We start from the raw sequence: 25,465 nt of genomic DNA, 5'->3' as shown, positions 1-25,465 counted from the left end.
TTTTCTGGAGATGCATTATTTGCATGTTGTCCCCCCCCCTTTAGATTTTGAGCTCCTTGAGAGTAGAAACTGCCTTTTTATCTTTCTCCTTTCTTTTAATGCCTTGCATTTAGCAGTGCCCTGCAAAGAGTGAGTGCCTAATAAGTGTTTTTTGACTGACTGGCTATGAACTTAACAGTACTGGGAAAACATAACATACCATTTTAAAATGCAGAATTACAGTAATAATTTGTTGTTTACCTTATTAAAATGACATTTTCTTGAATTAGAAACAAAATGGCTCAATAGCCATGTGACTTAGGTCCAGACATTTAACTTCCTATACTTTAGCAAGGAAAACAATAATAGGATTCCTAACTTACATGGTTATTATAAGGATAACAAATTGAATAATAGAACCATGAAATTCTTTGAGATTCTTTGAAGAATTATGGTCTAAGTATGCAATGTGTTATAATCACTGTGATTTTTGTATGTTTACTTTTAATTTTATCTTTATGGGAATTAATGGAATTAGTTTGCTATACTTTTCCTATTTTAGAACAAATAACATTATTAAAGTAAGTTATCATGGGATTGGCCAACAGCATTTTTTTCTTGCAAGAGTTACTACTAATATAATGTATCTTTCATTTGGAAATAAAATACATTATTTAAATTATAATCATTCCTACTCTCTTCTGGTTCATAGAAGCTGGTGAATATTTTAAGGGAAAAAATAAACTAGTGCAATGATTTTTGCATATTCATTTTTCATTAATAAAGAAGCAATGTGGTGTAGTGGATAGAGAAGAAAGCTATCTTCCAAACAAGGAAAATGTAGGTTTATGTCCTTTGACACAGGCTGATTGTATGAATTTGGTTCGTAAGTCACTTCACCTCCAAGATTCCAAGATAAGGTACCAGTCTATTCTGGAAGAGAGAATATTCTCACTCAAGAGTTTCCATGGCCAGTAAATGGCAGGTCCATGCTCTAGAGCTGTGTTGGTGAATCTACGACATGTGTTGGAGGGGGCTGCTCCCTTTACCCTTTCCATGTGCACCTCAGGATATTTCTCTCATGATGCTCCCCTCTGCCCCCGCAGGCCAGTAGGAGTGTTTCATCCCTCCTCTGTCCAGGGTAAGTAAAGCAGGGAGACTCATATGTGTCATGAGGGTAGTAGTTTGGGCACTCAGTCTATAAAAGGTTCATCATCATTGCTCTAGAGTCTTTGACAGAAGAGACTTTTAATCTTTCTTTTTGTATCCCCAGAATTTAGAAATGCAGAAAATTCTTAATAAATGCTTATTGATTTAAAGAGACTAGGTGCCACAGTGGATAGTGTGCTGAACCTAGAGTCGGGAAGACCTGAGATGAATTCCATTCTCAGATATTTACTGTGTGACCCATGGCATGTCACTAAACCTTGCTGGACTCAGTTTTTTCAATGTAAAATGAAGACAATAATATCACTTACTGCTCAGGGTCCTGTTGAATGAAAAAAAAGATATCTGTACTTTACATACTTCATGATATTCAATGACCTTCAGTGGACACTCCTCAAAGTTATTCAGTGTTCATATTTAGGTAAAGAAGTAGGGGAATGAGGAAAGTGACGCATTTAGCGTCCACACTTTAAGCACAAACATATGTTATCTTAGATGACTTATTCCACAACCATGCTCAAGGCAACACATGGAGATACTAGTCTTTAGCTTCCTTGGAAGAGAATAGGGAAAGGAAAACAAAGATTGTTGCTTTTAATTTGCTTAAACTGTGGGGAGAAAAAAATGCAATTTTCTACTTTTGTATCCACATCTACTCAATTCAAACCAAAAGGAATGGTCCACATGGGCCATATAGATTAAGCATTTAACAATAAAAAGTGGGACTGGTTTTTATATAACCTGATCAGACACAAAAATAGCAGATTGTTTTTGTTTTAAAACAAAGGAAAGACAATATGAGTCTTGCCACTTTTGGCTTTAGGATCATTGAAAGAAAAGCATTGCATAAAATCCAAGGATTACATAGAACTCACAACAAGTCCCATTAAAATTGCAACCTAACATCTCTTTAGGGCTAACTGTTCACTTTTAGACTCATATAAGTGTTTGTTTTATTGTTGTGTAAATTTAGTGATATGCAGTCACCTCACTGTTTTATCTCAAGGGGACTCTGAGCTATGTATAGGTCACTGTAGACAGTTAACAAGTTTCTACAATGTCTAAGGAGAGCATTTTTCAGGCCACATAAGGAAAACATTTTCTGGGGAAGAAGAATCTTAAAGCTCAGACAAACTAGGACTCTTTGTTCTTTCAAAAAGTCTCACAAGATTGATAAAAATATTAGGGTAAGAAAGTGAAAAGAAATTTTGTCCCACATTGGGAAGGCTGCATTATGTAAAGCAACAAACAGTTCACAACATAAAGTGTGTATATTTCTGGGGGTCTCCAAGACCTTTTTATAAAACTCAGTAAGATCAAAACTATTTTTATAATCTCATTAAGTTATTATTTGCCTATGAATACTATTTACTTTTTCCCCATTACATATCTGTATGAGGCTGGACTTTCTTCATATACATCAACCAAAACTATGTAATCCAGCAGATATGATAATGAAGTAGAAAGAAAAATTAATGTCTTTTATTAAGCTGAACATCAAAGAGACTTGTGAATTTGATAAATGGCCAAGGGACATAAATAGGCAGTTTTCAGATAAAGAAATCAAAATTGTCAATAAATAAATGAAAAAGTGCTCTAAATCTCTTGTAATTAGAGAGATGCACATCAAAATAACTCTGAGGTATCATCTCAGACCTAGCAGATTGGTTAACATGACAACAAAGGAACATACGAAATGCTGGAGGGGATGTGGCAGGACATTAATGCATAGCTGGTGGAGTTGTGAATTGATCCAGCCATTCTGGAAGGCAATTTGGAACTATGCCCAAAGGGCTCTAAAAGACTGTCTACCCTTTGATCCAGCCATAGCACTGCTGGGTTTGTACCCCAAATAGAAAATAAGGAAAAATACATGCACAAAAATATTTATAGCTGCACTCATTTTAGTGGCAAAAAATTGAAAAATGAGGGGATGCCCTTCAATTGGGGAATGGCTGAACAAATTATGGTATCTGATGGTGATGGAATACTATTGCGCTAAAAGGAATAACAAAGTGGAGGAATTCCATGTGAACTAGAAAGACCTCCAGGAACTGGTAGAGAGTGAAAGGAGCAGAACCAGGAGAACATTGTACAGAGACTGATATACTCTGGCACAATTGAATGTAATAGACTTCTCTACTAGGAGCAATGCAATGATCTAGGACAATTCTGAGGGACTTATGAGAAAGATGCTATCCACACCCAGAGAAAGAACTGTAGGAGTAGAAACACAGAAGAAAAACATACAATGGATCATGTGGTATGATGGAGATATAATTTAGGATGTTGACTTTAAAAGATCACTCTATTGTAAATATTAAAACTATGGAAATAGGTTTTGAACATTGATACATGTATAACCCAGTGGAATTGTTCATCAGCTCTGGGAGGGGAGAGATAAGAGGGGAAAGAAAGAACATGAATCATGTAACCATGGAAAAATATTCTAAATTAATTAATTGAAAAACTATATAAGTATTATAATTAAAATCATCAAAATATTTTAATTTCATATAAACATAAAATATTAATTATAACACTCAAATGAAATTCAAACTAATTACTATAAAACCAATATATTAATAATTCATAAAATATAAATAAGTAAAATAATATCAGTCTTCATTAACATATCAATATCAAATGAGATGCTTATTGTAAAACAGAATAATGCTTGGCACACAGTAGGTATATAAATATTAGCTATTCTTATGATTTTCTAAATCCTGTTACTGTTAGTTGATGAAAACACTACCTCTGCCCCAAATCTCAATTTGAAAATTCTACCCAAGGCTCCATAATCCTTATCAATGTTTTCTAGAATTACTGAGGTTATATATATTTTTTCTGACATGAATCACCAGAGATACATAGTGATGATCAGATTTGACAGCTCTTGGGGAAGTTTCCATCATATGCTGGCTTTATGCCCTGGGAAGGTGGCTGACCTTCTGTTGTTTATACCCAGTCAGTAAATAGCTACCTGAATATCCCTCATCAGGAAATAATTACTATTTGTCTTTTCTTTCTCTGGGAAGCAGTGCCTTGGTATTATTTTCAGTTCTTTCAAGGAATACATCATTTTTTCCTTCTAACCAGGTGAGTATAAGTATGACCTACGATCGCTTCCGCTTTTCTTTCTAAGACATAGACTGATCTATAAATAGTTGGTTCATGTTGCTGATAGAATCTTAAATCCCTCTCTGCAGTCAGTTTTCCTTTCCCTACACATTTGCTTAAAGTGAGATCCCTTTTCTCCTTTGGAATATCTCTCTTGTCTAATCCTTTTGGTGAATTGCTCCAAAAAAGAGCCTTATATGCCAGATCATGATGTGAGAAAGGGAATCTTGTGACCTCTGGCCATCTCATTTAACTTGTCATTTATTTCTAGAGACATTGTAAACTCCAGGAAATCCTTCAATCTAATCAATGCCTTCTCATAGGAATGATACAGCTAAAAGTTATTCATCAGAAGTAAAAGATATGAGATGCAGGCATACAGCACATGAATACTCAAGATAAATTTCCATTATCTATTGAGAACTAGCCACTTTTCACCTTGTGGCTGCACTTCAAATACTCCTCTTGACTTCCCTGAATGTTGGGCTCTCTGATAGAAAACAGAGTTTTTAACTCATTCTTCTCTTGCTCCAATAAAGAATCCTTATTTTGAAGTTCTGGTTCATTAATTTTTGCTTCAAATATTTACTTGGCGGCCTTCAGCAAGAATCTTAGGACCTTAAATAATTTATTTTACAATCTATCTATATATCATTTTATGTGTATATGCATTATTATAAATACTCTCTCTGATTCTAAAGTTCCTCTCCTCTCCTGTCTTTCTCCAATCTTCTGTATTCTTGTTTTATCTTTCCCTTCTCCTTTTTTCTTCTCCTTCCCCTTATTCTCTCCTTCCCTTTCTCCTTCCCTATCATTCTTTCCTACTTAGGTTTATATTGTATTTTTGTATAGAAAATATATAGTGTAAAAACTCTCTACTAATGATGAATAACTTATTATATATATAGATTTTTTAATTTAGAAGTTAGCTGGTGGCATTAAAAGCTTAAGTGGTTTGCCTGTGGTCACACAGTCAGTATGTGTCAGAGGAAGGTTTTAAACTCGGCTCCTCCCATTTCCCAGGTCCATGTTTTATCCAGTGAGAAAATCTTTTCTTAGGAAATCACAAATTTGATTTTAACAGCTGCCTCTTTGGTTGCACCAAAAAGAGATTAAAGTCAAGAATGTTTTGAGTTTCAGAAATATATTCCTGTGGTTATTTTCATTTTTAATTTATTGTCATATTTTTTAAAAGCTAACTTTCTTCCAAACATAATGGCTTGCTAGATGTTGACTGTGTTATCACTGCCTTATTAAAAGTGTTCTCTAGTGATACCTCTAGTGTAGCTGAGCTACACTGAGCCACAAAGTTGCCCAGAAATGATTAATAATAAGCCTTTTCTATTGTATGTATCAAATACTAGCTGGGATGCTAGAAAGGTCAGTAAAAGGGATCATCAGGCAATCATTTTAGAATGTTTGAATACATTAAACATGACTTTTATTTCTATATTTTTAAAGGAGATATTTTCTGAAGCTGAAAGCCATATAGATGAAAAAATAGTTGCAATTGACTTTCTTCAATATGGATGAGTCATTTTGTCAATTTTACATGCACAGTTTGTCACCATTCTATCACTGAACTGCATCCAGAAGCATTGCTATAGCAAAGTACTGTTAGAATCTTTTTGTTGTTATTCTGGTGGAAAGGCTTATCATTTAAGTAAGTTGATATTCTCTAGAATAACAGTTAGATCTTCACTATTTTTAGCATTTGACATGATAATTTTTCAATAGGCTATTCTTGCATCTATCTGCAAGTACTGGATTTGGACTGAAAGGAACTAGATTTGAATCCTGGTTCTGCCACTTAGTGTCTATGTATTCTTGGCAATTCACTTAACATTTCTAGGCTTCAATTTCCTCATTTCAAAATTAGAGGTTTTCATAATATGAGTTCCATGAATCCTGATAAGCTATAAATTTATGATCCTAATCATTAGAACTTATCAAATGTTTCTTTCTCTCTTTCTTTCCATCTCTCTCCCTCCATCTTGATCTCTGTCTCTGTGTCTCTATCTCTGTGTCTATGTCTCTCTGTCAGTCTCTTTCTCTCCTCCCCTTTCTCCCCCTCCATCTGTCTCTGTCTCTCTCTCTCTTTGTCTCTGTCTCTCCCTCCCTCCCTTCCTCCCTCTTTTTCCTTCTCTCATTCTTTTCGATACTGGGTCTTTCTATCTCTCCAGGACTGGTAATGCAGTGACCACTCATTAGCCCAGTCCCACTATTGATTGGCACAGAAGCTTGGACCTGCTTTGTTTATGACCTGGACTTATTTACCTCACTTTAGGCAATCTGGTTGCTCCTACTCTTGGAACTTCAATCCCAAAGTGTTACTGGACTGAGTATGGACATTTGATCAGCTCTAGAACACTGAGGCTCAGAAGTCAAACCTCAAGCTACAAACAAGTTAGCCTCCAACTCTGCAGGAAACAGGGATTACCTGTGTGGGCCACAACACTGGATTGTTTCCTTTCTGAGGAAAATTGAATCTGAAAGGACTCTCTGTTTTCAAAATATATTATATTCCTTTCATTTGAGAAAGTTTTCATAAGTTTTATAATATAAGTTAATTTTAACCACTTGGTATATGATACAAAAATGAAATTCAAGACATAATTAAAGGTTCCTTTATCAGGATTATCTCTTTTTTACATTGTTCCCCATTTAAAAAAAGCTCAGGTTTTGACTAGCTACTGAATAATGGGGCATGATTCATTTATTTAGCTATGCCTGTATTTCATTCCTTTATGAGGCCAGGAACCCTATCTTAACTACACTCTTTTCTTTTAAAAATCCTTCAAGCATAACCCAGCTTAATATTTAATGATTAATTAAATGAATTCTTTTTGCTAAATCCTCAACTACAGCCTTCCCACTCTAAAGGTACTATCTTCAGAAGAGCCCATTCGTTTTTTTTTTATTTGAATTTTTTTTAGTCAGTTTAGAACATTATTCCTTGGTTACACAAATCATAAGCTTTCCCTCCCTTTCCTCCCCTCCCCCCTTCCTGTAGCTGACATGCAATTCCACTGGGCATTACATGTGTCCTTGATCAGAACCTATTTCCATATTATTAGTATTTGCACCAGGGTGATCGTTTAGAGTCTATATCCCCAATCATATCCCCCTCAACCCATGTAATCAAGAAGTTGTTTTTCTTCTGTGTTTCTACTCCCACAGTTTTTACTCTGAACGTGGATAGTGTTTTTTCTTATAGATCCCTCCAAGTTGTTCAGGATCACTGCATTGCCACTAAGGAAGAAGTCCATTAAATTTGATTGTGCCACAGTGTATCAGTCTCTGTATACAAGGTTCCCCTGGCTCTGCTTCTTTCACTCTGCATGAATTCCTGGAGGTCATTCCTGTTCCCATGGAATTCCTCCAGTTCATTATTCCTTTTAGCACAATAGTATTCCATCACCAACATATACCACAATTTGTTCAGCCATTCTCCAATTGAAGGGCATCCCCTCATTTTCCAATTTTTTGCTACCACAAAGAGTGCAGCTATGAATATTCTTGTACAAGTCTTTTTCCTTATTATCTCTTTGGGGTACAAGCCCAGTAGTGCTATGGCTGGATCAAAGGGCAGACAGTCTTTTATCGCCCTTTGGGCATAGTTCCAAATTGCCCTCCAGAATGGTTGGATTAATTCACAACTCCACCAGCAATGAATTAGTGTCCCTACTTTGCCACATCCCCTCCAGCATTCATTACTTTCCATGACTGTCATGTTAGCCAATCTGCTAGGTGTGAGGTGATACCTCAGAGTTGTTTTGATTTGCATCTCTCTGATTATAAGAGATGTAGAACACTTTTTCATGTGCTTATTAATAGTTTTGATTTCTTTGGCTGAGAACTGCCTGTTCATGTCCCTTGCCCATTTATCAAATGGAGAATGGCTTGGTTTTTTGTACAATTGATTTAGCTCTTTGTAAATTTGAGTAATTAAACCTTTGTCAGAGGTTTTTATGAAGATTGCTTCCCAATTTGTTGCTACCCTTCTGATTTTAGTTACATTGGTTTTGTTTGTACAAAACTTTTTAATTTGATGTAGTCAAAATTATTTATTTTACATTTTGTGACTCTTTCTAAGTCTTGCTTGGTTTTAAAATCTTTCCCTTCCCAAAGGTCTAACAGGTATACCATAATGTGTTCACCTAATTTACTTAAACTTTCCTTCTTTATGTTCAAGTCATTCACCCATTCTGAGTTTATCTTTGTGTAGGGTGTGAGGTGTTGATCCAAACCTCATCTCTCCCACACTGTCTTCCAATTTTCCCAGCAGTTTTTATCAAATAACGGATTTTTGTCCCAAAAGCTGGGGTCTTTGGGTTTGTCATAAACTGTCTTGCTGAGATCATTTACGCCAAGTCTATTCCACTGATCCTCCTTTCTGTCTCTTAGCCAGTACCAAATTGTTTTGATAACCACTGCTTTATAGTATAGTTTGAGATCTGGGACTGCAAGTCCTCCTTCCTTTGCATTTTTTCCTTCTTTTTGTCAGTTGATGCCCAATAGATTTGGCTCCACCCTCTTACTTTCACCCTATGTGTATCTACCTTTCTCATATGTGTTTCTTATAGGCAGCATATGGTAGGGTTTTGAACTCTAATCCACTCTGCTATTCGCTTGCGTTTTATGGGTGAGTTCATTCCATTCACATTCAGAGTTGTGTATTTCCCAGCATTTTGATTTCTGCTCCTTTACCTGCCTTTTCTTCTTTCACTATTTCCTTCTACACCAATGTTTGCTTTTGAACAGTCCCCCTTGTTCCCACCCTTATTTTACTTCCCTTTCTACCCCCCTCCCTGTTTATCCCCCCCTTATTTTCCCTGTAGTCTTTCTAAAATTAACACCCCACTCCCTCCCTCTCTTGTACTGCTTCCCTCCCCACCAGACCGTTTGTTACCCTTCTACTCCCCTATAGGGTGCAAATCTATTCTCTGCCCCCAATGGATTGGATTGTTTTTCCCTCTTTGAATCACTTTCAAAGCACATAAAAGTTGAGTATTTCCTGTCTCTGACCTCTTTACCCTTCCAGTGTATTGATGTTCTCCCCCCTCCCACCATGAGCTTCTTTATGGCATATAAATTTACCCCCATTTGTTTCTTTTCCCATTTTTTTAAATATTAACCTATTTTAAGCTCTAGTTATATATATATACATATATATATATACATATATATATGCATACTCATGTGTATGTATTTTTGCATGCATATATCTATATACCTATTTATGTCTTGTCCTTTCATCCTATACAGTTTGTTGCTGTTCCCTCTAAGTATACTTCTTTTTGCTGCCCAGCTAATAACAGCAGTTTTTAAGAGTTACCAATGACCTCTTTTCTTATAGGGATACATATCATTTTAACTTATTGAGTCTCTTAAAAATTTTTTTTTTGTTTTTCTTTTTTCCCTCTTTTTTAATTACCTTTTTATGATACTCTTGAGTTCTGTGCTTGGACATCAAATTTTCTGTTCAGGTCTGGTCTTTACGAATTCTTGGAATTGTTGAATGACCATACTTTCCCCTGTAAGAATATAGTCAATTTTGCTGGGTAGTTGATTCTTGGTTGTAGACCTAGTTCCTTTGCTTTCCGGAATATCGTATTCCATGCCTTTCTTTTTTTCAGTGTGGATGCAGCCAGATCCTGAGTTATCCTCACTGTGGTTCCTTGGTATCTGAATGACTTCTTCTTGGCAGCTTGTAATATCTTTTCTTTGGTCTTATAGTTCTTTAATTTGGCTATAACATTCCTGGGTGTTGTCAGTTGGGGAGTAAGTACAGGAGGTGATCTGTGGATTCTATCAATCTCCACTTTTCCCTCTTGTTCAAGGATTTCAGGGCAGTTTTCTTTAATAATTTCCTGTAATATAATGTCCAGACTTTTTCTTTTGTCATGGTCTTCTGGTAGGCCAATAATTCTTAAATTGTCTCTCCTTGAACGATTTTCTAAATCCTCTGTTTTGTGAATGAGATGCTTCATATTTTCCTCAATTTTTTCATTCTTTTTGTTTTGTTTTATAGTGTCTTGCTGCCTTGTGAGGTCGCTCGATTCAAGTTGTTGTATTCTGGTTCTTAAAGACTAGATTTCATCCTTAGTTTTTTGGTCATCCTTTTCCTTTTGGTTGGATTTTCTTTGGAGGTCATCTTTCATCTTCTTCACCTCATCTTTCATCTGCTTTGTCTCATCTGTCATCTTCTTTGCCTCATTTTCCAGCTGGTTGATTTTGGCTTTCAAGACACTATTTTCTGTTTCCAGATGATTTATCTTAGTTTTTAAGTTCTTTTCCCAATTGTCTTCATCCTCTCTTGTGTTTTGAATTGCATTTTGAGTTCTTCCAAAGCCTGTATCCAATTCGCTGGGATTTCTGATTTTTTCTTTGCTGGGTCCTCCCCCTCTGTTTCATTCACTCTTTGCTCATTACCTGTGCAGAAGCTGTCTATTGTAATTTCTTTCTTCTTTTTCTGTTGTTTGCTGGAGTTTACCCCTTCTTTGCTCCCCGTATTTGGCTGTGCTCATGCTCCTCTCATTTTGTTTTGGCTTTGGGGCTGTCAGTCTCCCCTCTTGGAGCTTTGTCAGATCTCTTGGTACAGTCTCTAGGGGAGGAATATTAGCTTCCCTGTCCTCTGGAGGCTTTTGATTGGATTGAGTTCAATTGGGTTGGGCTGTATGTGGTATGAAGCTCTGAGGCTCTGAAGACTCCTGGAAGGCTGGGCCGCCCAGGCTCTCTCCAGTTCTCTCCAGCTGCTTCTCTGCTGTCCCCAAGTGCCTTTGCCCACCTCCCTAAACTGTGAGGAGTTCTGATGGGATTAGTTCAACTGGATTGGTCTGGATGTGCCCGAGGCAAGGGTGAGACTGGAGCCCAATGGAGAGACCCAGCCACAGCCCATTTCTCCCTGGCTTCCTCCCCGCTGTGCAAGCTGGATGCTCCGAGCCCGGCGCCCCGCTGCTCCCAAGGTAGACCCTGAAAACCAGCACCTTTGCCCGCTCAGAGGTTCCCGCTGCTGCAGGGGGCTCAGCCCTCTGGGTTGTGGGGGAGGGGTCCTGGGACCTTTGCTCTGCCTTCCCCTTAGCCCTGAGTATTCTCGGATTCCGGCTTTTGGGGGAGGGCGTACCTTTTAATTTGAGTCCAGAAGGAGGGTTCCCAGCTTTTGTCCTGTTGTTCAGATTGAATTTCGGCGCCCTAGGAGCATTCAGTCTGTATCAGTAAGGAAGGGTCTTCCAGGAGGTCTGAACTTTTGCTGCTTGCTAAGCTGCCATCTTGACTCCGCCCCCCTCAGTATTTCCTTCTACACCAGTATTTTGTTTGTACAGAACCCTTAGTCCCCACCCTTATTTTCCTTTCCTTTCTCTTCCCCCTCCCTTCTTATTTCCCTCTTATTTTGTTTAGAGTCTTTTTAAGCTATCCATCCCCACCTTTTCCCTCCCTTGTACTGCTTCCCTCCCCACCAGTCCATTTGTTACCCTTCTACTTCCCTATAGGGCGCAAATCAATTCTCTGCCCCAATGTATTTGATTGTTCTTCCTTCTTTGAGTCAATTTCAATGCAACTAAGAGCTGAGTATTTCCTATCTCCAACCTCTTTACCCTTCCAGTATATTGGTGTTCTCGCCTCCTCCCACCATGTGCTTATTTGTGACATATAAATTTACCCCATTTTGTTTCTTTTCCCATTTCTCTTAGTATTAACCTCTTTTCTAAAACTCTAGTTGTGTAAATATATATGTATTTATGCATATATATCAGTATACTTATGTCTTGGCATTTCATCCTATACAGTTTGTCACTGTTCCCTCTAAGTATAATTCTTCTAGCTACCCAGATGATAATAACAATTTTTTAAAGTTACCAATGGCCTCTTTTCTTATAGGGTTACATATAACTTTTAATTTATTGGGTCTCTTAAAAAAGGGTGTTTTTGTTTTGTTTTTCTTTTTTCCTCCCTTTCTAAATTACCTTTTGATGATTCTCTTGAGTTCTGTGTTTGGGCATCAGATTTTCTGTTCAGGTCTGGTCTTTTCTTTACAAATGCTTGGAATTCTATTTTGTTAAATGACTGTACTTTCTACTGTAAGAATATAGTCAGTTTACTGGGTAGTTGATTCTTGGTTGTATATTTAGTTTACTTGCTTTCCAGAATATCGTATTCCATACCTTTTGGTCCTTCAGTGTAGATGCAGCCAGATCCTGTGGTATCCTTGCTGTGGTTCCATGGTATCTGAATGACTTCTTAGCAGCTTGTAATATTTTTTTCCCTTGGTCTGATAGTTCTTGAATTTGGCTATAACCTTCCTGGGTGTTGTCAGTTGGAGATTAGGATTCTTTCAATCCCCACTTTTCCCTCTTGTTCTTGAGTATTGGGGCAGTTTTCTTGGATAATATACAGCCTTTTTCTTTTGTCATGGTCTTCTGGTAGACCACTAATTCTTAAGTTGTCTCTCCTGGAATGATTTTTTAAATCTTCTTTTTTGTGAATGAGGTCCTTAATATTTTCCTCAATTTTTTCATTCTTTTGACTTTGTTTTATATTGTCCTTCTGCCTTGTGAAGTCACTTGCTTCCAATTGTTGTATTCTGGTTTTTAAAGAGTCCTGGATTTCATCCTTGGATTTTTGGTCATCCTTCTCCTTCTGGTCTGATTATCTTTGGAGGCCATCTTTCATCTTCTTTTCTTCATCTTTCATCTTCATTGTCTCATCTTTCATTTTCTTTGCCTCATCTTTCATCTCCTTTGCTTCATTTTCAAGCTGATTAATTTTGACTTTCAAGATACTATATTCTTGTTTTAGTCCAAGTGCTTCTGTTTCCAGATGTCTTAAATTGCTTTTTAAGTTCTTTTCTCAGTTGTCTTCAGCCTCTATTAATTGTATTTTGAATTGTATTTTGATTTCTTCCAAAACCTATGTCCAATTTGTTGGAGTTTCTGTGATTTTGCTTGATGTTCTGTGATCCTCGTCTGTTCCATTTGCTCTTTGCTGTCAATTGTAATTTCTTTTTTCTTTTTCTGTTGTTTGCTCATATTTATATTTACCCCCTCTTTACTCCCTCTTGCTCCTCACATTTTGTGTTGGATCTCTGGTTTGGAACTTTTCTGTCAGGCTTCACCCTTGGAGCTTAGTCAGCAAATCTCTCAGTTCAGTCTGGGGGGGAGGGGTGTTGCAGCTTGAGCTTCCTGGCCCTCTCAGAGCTAGATGAGATTAAGTCCAGCTGATTTGACATTGCAGAGCTGGATGTGTTCTGAGGCCAAAACCACGGGAAAGGGGGGCGTAATATGGAGTGTCTCTGCTGCTGCAGCTAGGCTGCCCATTCTGTGCTTCTTCTCCAATTCCTTCTCTACTGCCTATGTTTGAAGCTCTGAGCCTGGCACTTCTTTGCCCACTAGGTACCCCCTCCAGACCATCGCCCTTGCCCACCCAGAGGTTCCAGCTACTGCTCCAAGCTTAGCACTCTAGGTGGGGGAGGGATCCTGGGACCTACCTTTTTCCTTCCCCTTAGACCCAGAGTACTCTTGAATTCAGGCTTTTTGGGGGTGTACCTTTTCAGTTGAGCCCAGCAGGATGGTTCCTTGGCTCTGTCCTGTTGTTAGGTCTGATTTTCAGTACCCTAGGGACATTTAGTTATTAATCGATATGGAAGGGCCTTCAGAGGTCTGAACTTTTGCTGCCTCTAAACCACCATCTTGACTCTGAATCAGAAGAGCCCATTCTTAAGACTGATAAATTCTAGTATGGACCACCATTTCCTTAAGGATCATGAGACATTATTACTTCATTCCCTGCTTAACTTATTCTCTGAATTTCTTCTTCCCTGTCTCTACCCTGACAAGTCTGGTTCATGTATTGTATTCCTTCCTTAGAGTGTAAATTCAAGTGGCAGGACTATCTCCTTTGCTTGTAAACCCAATGTTTAAGCCCAAGCCCTAGATTATAGTAAATGCTTTCTCTCTCTCTTTGTCTCTCTCTCTCTCTCTCTCTCTCTCTCTCTCTCTCTCTCTCTCTCTCTCTCTCTCTCTCTCAGTTTCTGTCCATCTGTCTGTTTGTCTGTCTTTCTCTCATGTATATCTTAATACTTCTGATCTGGGAAAAACACAGGCAGGTTCCCTGTTTTGTAAAGGGAGATTCAAAATACCCAATAAAACATATGGACCAGAGTGACAATGGATAGAGGTGTTACATCCAAGCAATTTGGTAGACTTTTATAACTTATCTAATTCATCATGACTGATTGGCACGTATAAAATGAGAGCTAACATCAGGCTCCTTCCTTGAAATATTGGGATTATGTATTTGAATGCTGGTTAAACCAAGGAGAGTTCATCTCCCAAGAGAGATGCCAGAATCACAGTGGAGACCTCAAGATACACCCTAGTCTACCTCCTAACTTCAGGCAGTTCTGTAAATGTACTCTGTAAACAAAATACAGTCTTTTTAAATCCTGAAAATTAAATGTCCCCAGAAAGCCATGCCGGCTAAACATGAGTATACACACAGGTCCCCAGGCATGTTTCCTTCAGTTTCCTTCCTGAGGGAAGCATCAATCCAGTTCTCATCTCCTTCCTGTCCCCTACCCTCTCTATATCTCTCCCAGAAACTGAAAGTGGAAATATATAAATGCCAATGTCCAGGTGTCAAAGCAAGCCAAATCATTTCACATTTTTCAACCTGGAAAAGAGAAGACTCAGTAGGGACATGATGGACGGCTTAAAGTATTTGTAAGGATATCACAGGGACATAAGATTATATTTGCTAGACTTGACTCTAAGAGAGCAAAACTAGAATAACTATTGGAGTGGAATTGGATCCTTCCACTAGACATTTCCAAGCAGATGTTGGCTAACCATTTGTGTTGGGATGTTGATGTAGAGATTTGAAGTTTCTTCAAATTGTGAAAATATAAACCCTTTGAGCATAGTGATAATTTCATAATATCCTCAGTGTTTTAGCAGCAGAATGTTTGGCCAATCGTAGTCCCTTAATGCATTTACTTTCTCACTTATTCGTTCATTATTTATTGGTTAATTGGTTATTTTTATTATGACTATAGCTTTTCCTCCTGGGATAATAGGATCTTATGGAATTCCTTTAATCCCAATAGGATAAAATAATCTAAATTGATATATTCTGCACCTTATTTCCATTATTCAAATTTCAAAACATCAATGTGTATTCTTCCACTGACAGGAGTACCAGAAACACAATGCTATTATTTCAAACCCCTTAAATCAGAATGGTTACTTTAAGGGCTATCCTTCTCCTTGCAATTCAGAGAGCTGACACTAGGTGGGATGATGCAGTCAGATTATGTAACTGGCTGGTCCAATTTCTTTCCAGGTCTCTGTAATAGGGTTTATGATCATAAATTATTATGCAGTGCCTTTATTTGAAAGCAAATTCTCTAAATAAATTTATAAGGGTTTATTATTTATTCTACTTCATGGAAGACATTATGCTGGGTTCTCAGGAAATATAGACGTGCCCTCTACCCTTAAAAGACATACAAACCAGGCATAAATACACAAGAAATTAAATTACAACAAAGAATTTAAGGATGTGTCAAATTAGCAGTAGAAGAAATATCCTAATGCAATATATAGTCTGAGTGTCTTAAACATGCACGTGTGTGTGTGTGTGTGTGTGTGTGAGTGTAAGTATGGTGGACCCTTTTTGAAATCTCGTAATGTCTATGGACTCTTTCTCAGAATGATGCTTTTAAAAGCATAAAGTACAGAGGATCAAAAGGGAAACTAATTCTATTGAAATAAAATGATCAACATTTTTTGTACTTTAATGAAAAACAATTAAAAAATAAAGGTCATTGACCCCAATTTAAGAATTGATCTAGAGTGAAAACAGTTTGGAGACAACCTAATTCAACTCCTCACTTTACATATGGCCCTAAAAAAGTGAAGCGATTTGTCCAATAGGAAACATTTATTAAGTAGCAAAGTTGGTGGAGGAAGTGTTGAAAACAACCTCTTATTCCATATGCCATCAAGTTCTTCCTCCTGTAAGAGCTTGGCCTCTGGGCCAGTTATTCTCTGGTCACTTCCAGCTTTTAGGGCTGATGGTCCTACATCAAATGAGCTGGATCACGAAGCCTGGATAAAATTTGGAAGGATGACAAATATTATAGATAAATGACTAAAAGAGCAATAGTAAAAACAAATAATTTATAAGTCTAAAGAGTACTTGTGGGCATTGAGAGATTAAGTGTTATACTTGTGGCCACACAGTCTATTTCAGAGGTCATATTGTAACCCAGCCCTTTCTAATCAAAAGTCTACCCTGTCTTCTTTATGCCTTCCAATAATGGTTCTACAAAGTAAATACTTAATAATTTTTTGCCATATTGATTTTCACTTAAGATGCCAATTTGGCTGGGGTGGAGGATTCATCAAAGGACATTGAAGGTTTTATCAGACATTGAGTCCAATCTCCTCAATGATTTCAACTGGTTCCTCCTGAAACCAAGACACAATGAAGTTAAGTGACTTGCTCAAGGTCCCAGAGATAATAACAGTAACAGAGCTTGGATCCCAGTCCAGACCCTCAGGCTGCTAATCCAAGGCAAATTCTACAGTACTGCTTGTTTCTCAATGGGGAATAAAGCTGGAAAAGTAGATTGATAGGATATTGGGGATTCTATATAACATGCCTTTCAACTCTCTGAATTAATTGATAAGAAAGGTATAGCAGTTCTCCTAGAGTTCCATGGTTAGCAGAAACCAATTTCATATGTCCAAATGAAGTTTACTTCTCTATTTTTCTTGTGGCATTTTTTATATTTAAATAATACAGAGCCCTGCTAAGTGCTATGATGCAAACTTGAAAAGTAACATGCAAATGAGGCAATTATCATATGTGTGTCAGGTCTACATGCACTGAATGTTTCAATGTTCATTTCTATTCTGATTTTGTTGTGCTCACTCTTGTCATGATGATTGACAACCTGTTTTCTTGATCTTGAATTGTTCAAGTAGAGTTAATGAATTTTGATTTTTAGGCAAAAAATATGTATATTTCTTGATGGATAACAACTGTACACAAATTCCTTGGTTGTTCCTTTTTCCTTTGTTTGGTGTGCATGCAGAGTTGAAATGGGTACCACATTGACCATTGTTAAAGTAAGAATTTAGGGGAAGGTTTTAGGGAAGGGTAACAGAAGATAACATAAGTAAATATATAATAGGGTACATTTAATTAAATAAAGGTAAAGGGAATTAGAATGGGGATTAGGAGAGCCCTACTACTAATAACCCACCCAGGTAGTAAATATAAATAACTGTAACTTACCTAAATCTAAAATACAAATTACTAAGGAGTAAATTCAACAAGGACCAGAATCTCACAGAGTCCTTGACAAGTAGATAACAGGAATCCAGCTGTTGGGCCCTCAGATGTCCTAGAGAATAGAGAGTAGACTCCTTCAAACACTCTGTCCCCCAGAAATATATTGAAAATCTTTCTCTCAGCCTTGTTTATTTCAGAGGCAGTCAGCTTCCAAGATGACCTTGTTTAGGTAGAGTCCAGGTACACACAGCCTTCAGGCTTCACCATCAGGTCCAGAATCTCCCTGGAAACTTTCCAACAGCTTAGAACTCTGATCCTGCCAGTTCATGAGAGATTCTAAAGTCTTAAGACCTGCCAATCAATTGCAACTTCTACCTTCCCTTGCTACACCATACAGTGCATCTTAACCTTGATGTTTTCTCTGTAAAACTGTTATTGGTATGGTGGTGGTTTGGAATGTAGAGAAACTATTTGAATATTTATTGCTTGGTTCTCTTCCATCATGATCAATATTCCTTAATCTATCTAAGATTTTTTTCTTCCATTTACTGAACAATGACTAATCCAGAAGCATACATAAATCAGTGGCAAAATGAGATAGTGCATTGCTCTTATTGTCCATCCCTTCTCTATATGTATAGTAAAAAGTTATTTTAAATTGGAGGTACCTGTAGACTTATGCAAAAATAAACAAATTGAGTGAGAAAATTATTTACAATTATCAGAAAATGTAATATTGTTATTCATTATCTTTCCTTTTAAGTGACTTTGAAGAAGTCACTTTAACCCTCTAAGCCCTAGTGCTGTCATCTTCCTCATTTATCTTATGTTTGTATGGTTGTAGTGTTTAAAAAGTCAATCTTTAGAGATTAAACACAAACAATTCTTCATATAGCAGCCTTAAAGTTTTCTTAAATCTAATACAATATACTCAACTAGCAAGACATTTTGCAATGGAAAGTCTGCAATGCATGAAGAAGACAGCAATCACAGCAGAAGTTAATTCGGGTATAAATGCCAAATAAATGCCTAGAGAGTACCATTCAGAAAGAAATGAAGTTAAATGTGTACATTAGATTGTAAGCTTAGGTAGTCAAAGCTTAGTGCTAGAAAGGGCTGTGAAGATGATCTGTTCATTTCCATATTGCTGTATAAAGCACTATTGCATCATCCCACTTTACATCACAATGGGAAAGAAAGATAAAGATGTTGTAGCCCATTTAAGACTATCTGGCTAGCTACCTTCCATGGATCTTTCTGGGATTTAGCCAGTGGAAGGTGCCTAATCATAGGAAAAAATTTTAATGTAGATCTTAAACAACAATGAAATTACCTAAAAATTGTTTTCAATATTTTTCAAATGAGACTTTTACTGACTATATTTCTTAAACTTGGTTTTAAACAAATCAATTTAGAATAACTTCATTTTTTAAATTTTCCTTAGAATTATCCCCTACAGTTAGCTTATTTCTAACAAAGAATGGAAACTTTTAGTTGTTTCTTTCTCATAAGCAAACACACTCAACATATATGATGCTCTATTTAATTTTTCCTTGCCTCAAGGAATGGCCACTACAAGACTGAGTATTTGTTGTAGAGTAGGACTTTTCCTTCACAATTTAGGTAGTTACACACATTTTTGAATCTTTCAATTGAATATACATATGTAATTTGTTTTGGAATTTCCAAGATTAATGGAATTAATTGTTAGTAATAATTATTATTATTTATAACATTATTTACAAAATAAAACTCTACATAAAATAATAAATAAATTATAACAAATTAAAATAATTAATGGAATTAAAGCATAGAGGGAATATACATCTTGAGCCCCCATTTAGCACCTACTCTGATAACAGACCAGTTACCAAATAGAAATCCAATAAAAATATTCAATTGACATAAAATATCAAGTTTAACTAATTGGGAAGAATCATTCAGCATAGAATCATGGTTGGAATATACCAAAACTAAATAAATATAATCTTTTTTGTCAGATAGATCCAAAATGGATACAGCACTAGACTTTGAATCAAGAAGACCTGAGTACAAATCTGGCCTTGCATACCTATTATCTATGTGACCCTAGGCAAGTCAGTAAACTTATTTGCCTCAGTTTCCTCATCTGTAAAATGAGGATACTAATAGCACCTATGCCCCAGGATTTTTGTGAAGATTGTATAAGATAATTCTTGTAAAGTGCTTAGTGTAACATAATGCCTGACACAAAATAAGAGTGTATGTATATGTATATGTATATATATATATATATATATATATATAGAGAGAGAGAGAGAGAGAGAGAGAGAGAGAGAGAGAAAGAGAGAGAGAGAGAGATACACACATATATATTCATTATTATCATCTGCAAACTCACATGAGTCAGTGTCTAGGGCAGTGATTGTGAACCTTTTAGAGACTGAGTGTCCAAACTGCCCCATGTGAGCCACTCTCTTACCCCAGACAGGGGAGGAGGAAGCGTTCCCATTGGGCTCCTGGGTAGAGGGGTGGGTAATAGGAAAAATGTCCTCAAACATGGTGGAGAGGGGGAGGGGAGCAGTCCTGTCTGGCACACGTGCCATACTTTCACCAAGATGGGTCTAGGGCCTACACTGAGCAAATACATGGAAAACTCAGGGAAATTTTAACCTTTAGGTTCATCCATAAATGGAATTTTTTCTGTACTCTTTGTGGTAATAGACTCCAGAGAGTTCATTGCACCTCATTATTTCTTGGCTCTATTTCCTACAGTATCTTGAATTGATCTAGAAACTATCTTGCTATTACCTTTCCAACATTCATCTACTCCTATCAAGACCTCAAAATCCCCCACTTCTATACTCTGCCTCTATAGCTGCCATCCTCAGAAATTTTCTTACACTCCTATGGGGCTGGTCAACGCATTTTCATCTTTATTGTCAGAAAATCTAGTGGGCACACAATCAGACTGCTTAAACTCCTCAAGGCTTCCAGAATGACTCTTAACAATGGTAGATGCACAGACCTTATTCTTCTCTGAGTTCATAGTATCAGAGATTTTAGACTTAGAAAAGATTGCAGAAGGACATCTTCCACATTACCTTGAATTCAGAAATGAGGACACTGAGTCCCATGGAATTTAAGTGACTCTCTCAAGATTAGGCAGGTGGCAAATGGCAGAGCCAGGATTTAAACTCATAATTTCTGACTCCAAGTCTATTCTATCATATTGCTTTCCTGAATTCCAATGATCCCTTCCTTGCCTCAGGGGAAAGATGATACAGCCTACATATAGACAGTACCTGTTTATATATATTTCTGAATCTGGGGATAAATATTGTTTTTCTTTCCTCTTACTTTTTTTTTGCTACTGACAAATCTGTCTATTTAAATCTTCTTAAAGCTCTGGCAGGACTCAAGAAGGCACTAGAAAAATTGCAAGTGGCGGACAGGACCTGTTGGCAGCTACTAAGAATGCTATTATTATTACAGGAAAGCCTGTGTTTCCTTGAAATAATTAACAGGGGAAAGGGAATGATAATGACTCTGGGAACTGCCTCACAATTTATTATCTTGAATAACTACCTTGATTTGTAGACATAGTTTGGTCCTGAGGTATTTCATGGGGGAAGTTTAGAATCAAAGAAAATAAATTTAAATCTTGTCTCTGATACTTCCTAACTCTGGAATCTTGGGCAAGTCACTTAACAAACCTAGTCTCCAGTTTCTTCACTTATGAAAAGTTTGGGATCAGATCATCTGTAAACTCCCTCTTTAGTCTCTAATCCTTCAATCCTATGGGCAGAATGGTGGTATGCTGGATATGGAATCAGGGCTGTTGAGTTCACTTATTTTGCTCCATGCTGATCTAGCTGATGTTAGAAATGGACAGAGGTCAATCAGTAAACAGTGTCAATGTGAATTTTTGGATGACTCAGTTTACCTTTCCTTTTGAGAAACTCCCCTGCTAAGCACACCTAGTTTTGATTTAAATTTTAAGCACCTTTTTGTCATGAAGGCTTCTTTATTGGTTGAAAGTTTCCTCTGGGGAAGCCCAGCTCCTGAGTTTGACCCTTATCCTTAATTTGTTCCAGCTGACCATTTTCTAATGCCATAGCTGCTGAGTGTTTGGAGGTTTATGCACCTGTTTGTAGTTAGTCTTTGTAGGCTTCCCAAAGGTATAAAGAGACACTTAGGTCCAGTCTCTCTTTGGAGTTCGTATAGAGCTGTGTTTTCTCCAAGGGATGTGGTTCCCAGATTAATGAGCCTATCCCTATTCCTGATTAAAAAATGGGGTTTTTGACTATTTGGAATTTCTGTATTTATTTCTAAGTTAGCAGCCATGACTGGAAAAACATTATTACCCTTCTATGTTCTATTTCACTCTTGATTCCAAGATTTCATGACTGAGTCCAGATCATGACTCCCATATTTCATCTCCATCTAATGACAAGTCCTGTGTGAGTCATACCTGTTGTGGAAACTCTTATGTATTTTCCATCACCCTCTTAAATGAGGACTCAGACTATATGCTTTCTGACAATTCCTGGTTTTCAGAATAGGTGAGTGGTGGGCACTGTCACTTTATTTTTATATAATGTTTATTGTTATTTTGCGTCAACATGGTATATCAATGCCTATTTTGCTTCTGAGTCAACTTTATTATGATAAATTTATATAACTATGACTCAATGAAATATAGAAAATGCACAAGGTTATGAAGTAGAGTTTGACCATTGGATAGGAATTCAGAGTGCTTATAGTTGGATCAATCTACCTATCTTCAATCTCTGGCAATGAGTGATCCCTACTCTAAAGAGAAACATAGAACTAATAGATAGATATTCATTCACTCTTTGAGAACCTCAGATAGCTGAGGTCCTCCTTAGTAGTTTCACTCAGCAGATACATCCATAAACCACCAGTGTGAATGTGGGATCCTCCAAACAGATATTTTTCACTGAAAAGGAACAATTGGACAATTATTAATTGCACCTAGTTATTTATACACTCATTGACTCAGCAAGCATGTATCAAGCACCTATTATGGATCAGGCACTGTGCGAGGTTCTAGGCATACAACTACAAAAATGTCTTTGCTTTTAAGGATCAAATATTTAGAGCTGGAAGGGCCTCTGAGAAGTTGTATATTCTAGTGCCCTTATTTTCCATTTGAAGTAACTGAGGCCCAGAGAAGTTAGGTGATTCTCTAAGATCACTCAGGTGCTCTTAGTGACACATGGAAGATTTAATTCCATGTTCTCAGACCTCAGACCAGTGCTTGCTACTTCCTTATATTCTATTGAATAAAAAGGGTAGATGTAGATTAGAATATGAGATCTTAAGTTCTTTGAGAACAACATTCCTATCATTTCCATCTCTTCATCCCAATCATGGTTTCATACACAATAGAATTTAATATTCATTAACAGTTATAGTAATAGAAAATGTTTGCATAGCTCATGAAGATTTATCAACACTTTATTATTTCATTTGATAATGTTGAATCTCATTTAAGGTTGAATTCAGTTGAAAACAGGTGAATGGTATCAAGGAAGGGGTATGAAAGGAGACCAATTAGGAGCCCAGAAAGGTGACAAGTTTCATTCTTTTTTTAGAAAAAAAAAACAGCAGCAGCAATTTTGCACATTAGTTTTCTGTGCTCTAGAAGAACATTTGTTTTTAATAACTAAATCTGATTTGACTTTACATCTTTGTACAGGTACCAAAACATTACTTGTGAAGAATATCTCCAGTGATCAAAAGATTTATAGAAGCTAAGGTGCTTCATTAGGGAGAAAGTGAAGCTCTATTTCCTGTTTGTTTTAGAGTTTTGATGAAGGACTTCCCATAAATGTTGCCTTCTTTGAGGTTTCACTTCCATGGCACCAGGGGCACCAAAAGGCTCCCTCCCTATGGACTCCAGAATAGCCATCACTCTGTCCTCTCAGCACAACCTTATTAGGGTGCATCTGGGATCTGAGGCAGTTGTCATAGAGACCATTTGGGGTTCACGTGATTTTCCTATACTGACATATAGGGAATACCCCAAAGAAAGTGGCTATCCTAGTCTCTTTACTAGCAAAGCAGACATAGACAGGAGTTTTAGTTCTGTGTTCAGCTGGTGAAAATTCTACCCCTAAATGACACCCCCCCCAACCCCCATGTACTGACAATGCAGTAAAGGTGAAGCAAAATTAGGCTTGAGTTCATGGAAACTTTTCATCTTTCATTTAGCCCCATTGGATTTTCTGGTCATGGATGGATGTAGTTAGAAGAGAGCTACTTTGTCACGGCAGCCTTGAGATCCAGGCACTGCTCAGGTAATGACTGGTTATTTTTAGAATCTTCACTCTGTGATTTATGTTCTGTTTGTATGCCCTGCGAATTGAGCTGTGTGGGAGCTGTGCTGCAATACAGAGAGAGACGAGAATTGACTTAATGGAGACTCAATGCATTTCTGCTTCTAGAGTCATATGGATACATTTGGCACTTTGTAAAATGAACAGTAATTAGGCATGTTAAACTCTCACCTTAAAAAAAAAAAAGATATTGATTTTCCCACCCCCAAATCCTCAAACGAAGTCATGTAGACCAGGAGAGAGGAGGTGGTTTGGACAGAATGCTTTATGGGAGAATCCTTTGGATGATGCTGTTATTAGGGGCCATAATAGATGGTCCTGTGTTTTTACAATGCCAAATGGTCATATTTCAGAGAAGGTGGTTTCTCTGACATGCAGCTGCATCCAGGTGATCCTTTTAATGACCCATATAATGCGAGCTGACCACTTGACTAGTAAGTAACAAATACTCATCCACATAAAACAAACAGCTGAAAGCAGTAGGGAGTAAATGGCATGCTTAGCAGCACTGGGGATTGGGAGGTGAGGGAAATGTTTCCTTCTGGACAAAGTGGGCTTCCGTCCTCGGAGACTATCATCCTCTTCCAATCTTTCAACAGTCCTTCCATCTTGCATGGAGCTCCACTTCCCAGGGCACCACTCCTATCACTATCACTATGATGTCAAAATCATGGCAGCCCAATTCTAGAGTCTGCATCCTGATCCATCCCCCCAACTGACTGGGGCAGTACCACTCCGAGTCCTATACTATCATATAACAATTGTCTTCGGTGTCCTTGGGAATATCACTTAACATGACTTTGGGTCTCAGTTTCCTCAACTCTAGAATGGGGACGTCAGGCTAGATGGCCTTTCAATTCTCTTCCAACTATGAATTTATTTTCCTCTTGTCCTCCTGGCCATTCCCACTACTGCATCCCCACCCTCTAAGACTCTCGCATACCCTGTACTTTTATTCAAACTTTCTGTCATTCCTCTCCCCATATGAATTCCTTTCAGATATAATAATTTCTCTTTAGAATGACAGAGATCTAGACTTTAAAGGACAACGAACAGTCAGGAATTTCTCTAGGCTGATATTTTTATAAGTTAAGTAAAGATTCAAAGAAAATATATGTTTGAATTAATATTAAATCCTATTTCAGAAATTTTCTAATATGAATATGTGTAATGCTCTGAGATTTAAAGGAAGTCCCTACCAGCACTTGGTTGGAAGGTGTATGAGAGACAGTCAAACAGGATGAGAAGGCACCAGTGCTGATGATGACATTATAGATCCACCCAAATATTAAAGTAAACATTTACATCTATTTACTCACACACATATATTTTTTATTCATTCAGCCAACAAGCATATATTAAACACTGTGTGCTAGGAACATATATTTTCATTATTATTTATAAAGCCTCAAATATAAACACTGAATTAAATGCTAAAAATTGGAAAACAACCATGTATGGACCTAGAGAAGAAATTTTATGTGTGGCTTTATTTTTCTATTCCATTTGCTTAGCAATGATATCTTGGGAATCTAGTCAGTCAACTAACATTT

This window comes from Monodelphis domestica, chromosome 5 (assembly GCF_027887165.1).
Source record: "Monodelphis domestica isolate mMonDom1 chromosome 5, mMonDom1.pri, whole genome shotgun sequence".
NCBI lineage: Eukaryota > Metazoa > Chordata > Mammalia > Didelphimorphia > Didelphidae > Monodelphis > Monodelphis domestica.
The sequence above is the reverse complement of the archived record's forward strand: the minus strand, read 5'-3'. Positions refer to the sequence as shown.